Here is a 2,500-nt window from a genome sequence, read left to right as displayed (position 1 = left end):
CCTTGGCCTCCCACGGATCTTCCTTGCTGCGAGGCCGCGTCCGCCTTAGCGTGCTCCTCCGGGGGCGCGCGGGTGCGCGGATTCTCTTCGGCCGCCATTCAACGATCAACTCAGAACTGGCACGGACTGGGGGAATCCGACTGTCTAATTAAAACAAAGCATTGCGATGGCCCTAGCGGGTGTTGACGCAATGTGATTTCTGCCCAGTGCTCTGAATGTCAACGTGAAGAAATTCAAGCAAGCGCGGGTAAACGGCGGGAGTAACTATGACTCTCTTAAGGTGGCCAAGTGGCGGCGGTGTGGCTGCATCCGGACTTGGCTTTTCGAAGTGCGGTCTTGATGTAGTCGTGCTGCTGCTGCGAGGTGCCTTCCTTGGGTTATAGTTACAGGGAGAGTGATGCGCAATACATGGGCCTAGCCCTCTTAGCCTCTCCTCTCCTGCGGTCTTCTCCCCTTCTCGTGGGCCCGCTGATTTTCGCAGAGTGGAAGACCGCACCAGGGGCTTGGGGGGGTTACCAGCCCCCCCTCGCATTATCCCTTTATAGTTGGGGGCAGCCGACAAGAAACAAGAGATGGTGGCCCTTCCGCTGAAGGTGCCACCCCAGCTACCCCAGCACCTATCCGGCCAACCGGCCGTAACGAAAATGCGATAGTTTGTGTAGCTCCCTTTGCTTGCAGTGAGTGCCACCGCACTTTTACCACGAAGAACGGTCTCGGGGTCCATCGCCGCCGCCAACACCCTGCGGCCGCCAACGCTGAGATCGTGACGGAGAGGCATCGCGCGAGGTGGACGGAGGAAGAAGTCCTGTCGCTCGCCAAGGCAGAGGCCGAACTGTTCCTTGAGAGGGACGCCCGGTTCTTCTTTGTAAATCAAGAACTTACCAGGATGTTCCCCGACCGAACGCTTGAGGCAATCAAGTGCCGACGGCGGCAAGCTGCCCACAAGCAGCTCGTCCGCCAATTCATGGAGGCACTTGAGATCGGTCGGGGCGAAGAGCCGGCGTCCCGCCGTGGAGCAGCGAGCTCGCTGCCTGACGCGGGCGAGGCCGCTGCGCCGCCCGTCGACGCAGCCGAGGACTTCGCGGCCGACACCACCGGGCCGCCGCCGGAGGGGCCGACTGACGCCGCCATCTGGGAGCATCTGGCGGGGCTACCTGCTTCCGCCCAGCGTTTCTCTGCCCTGGATCGAGTCATTGGTCTGGGGCGGGGCACGCCGCCCGATGTCATCCTGGGCATGCTCCCGGATGCCCTTGCGTCGGTCGGGTCCAGGGGGGAGAGGTCGATCACCAGGACACAGCGGCCGCGCCAATCATCCAAGCGGCCGCCTGCCGCCCCGCCGCTGCAGAAGCGCAAGCGGCGCCGCTGGGAATACGCGCGCACACAGGACGCCTTCCGTAGGTCGCGTGCACGTTGCGTGCGCGGCTTGCTGGACGGCACCCTGCTGCAGCCGCCACCCGACATCCCCGGTCTGCTGGACTTCTGGGCGGACCTCTTCACGAAGAAGCCGATCTCCACCGCCGGCTTCATCCGTGACCGCCTTCTCCCGCACTCGGAGCCTGTCGCTCCTGAGTGCCTATGGGGGCCGGTCACACGTGAGGAGGTCGCTGCTGCCTTGCCGCCCAGGGGATCGGCAGCCGGGCCGGACGGCCTGACTCCAGCGGAGCTGCGGCGCCTGCCGCATGAAGTCCTGGTGAAACTCTTGAACCTCTTCCTCCTGGCCCGCGCCCTCCCCGAGCGTCTGCTTCGCGCCCGGACGTCACTTCTCCCCAAAACGGCTGCACCAACAACCCCCGCTGACTTTCGCCCCATTACGGTCTGCTCGGTGTTGGCGCGGACCTTTCACAAGGTTCTCGCGTCACGCCTGATGCGTGCATGTGCTGTGGACGAACGTCAGCGGGCATTCATCCCCCGGGATGGGATGTTGGAAAACACCTTCATCTTGGACACTGCTCTCACCGACGCAGTCCGCTCCTGTCGCTCTGTTTTTGTGGCATCGATCGACGTCTCTAAAGCGTTCGATTCGGTGGACCATGCTGCCCTCCGCCCCGTGCTGAGGGCTCATGGCCTGCCGGATTGCTTTATTGAGTACGTCGAAAGGTGTTACGAGGGTAGCACGACAGTGATAGCGGGCGGCGCCGACGTGGGCGTGCCCCTGCAGCCGGCTAGGGGTGTGCGTCAGGGTGACCCCCTCTCCCCCCTCCTTTTCAATTTTGCGGTGGACTATGTTTTGAGTCAACTTCCCTCCCACATCGGAGCTCGGATCCTTGGTCGCAGAGTTAACGCTGCGGCCTTCGCAGATGACGTCCTGCTTTTTGCATCGACCGCGAGGGGATTGCAGTCCCTCATCGACGCAGCCGTCGCAGCCCTCGCCCATCTGGGGCTGCAGATCAACGCCCGGAAGTGTTTCACCCTCGCCTTAGTCGCGTCTGGGCGCGACAAGAAGGTGAAGGTCGACGCCGACGTTACCTTCAAAGCGGGCAACGCCACCGTGCCCGCCCTA

The 2,500-nt window shown here is 63.2% G+C and overlaps 1 pseudogene; it reads left to right on the top strand.

Annotated features, from left to right (window-relative positions):
• Positions 1-2,500, top strand: part of LOC124771734 — a 7,960-nt pseudogene that overhangs the window by 2,604 nt on the left and 2,856 nt on the right.

The sequence above is a fragment of the Schistocerca piceifrons genome, unplaced genomic scaffold (assembly GCF_021461385.2).
Source record: "Schistocerca piceifrons isolate TAMUIC-IGC-003096 unplaced genomic scaffold, iqSchPice1.1 HiC_scaffold_936, whole genome shotgun sequence".
Lineage (NCBI taxonomy): Eukaryota > Metazoa > Arthropoda > Insecta > Orthoptera > Acrididae > Schistocerca > Schistocerca piceifrons.
Note: the sequence above shows the minus strand (reverse complement) of the source record. Positions and strands in the feature narration are given on the sequence as shown.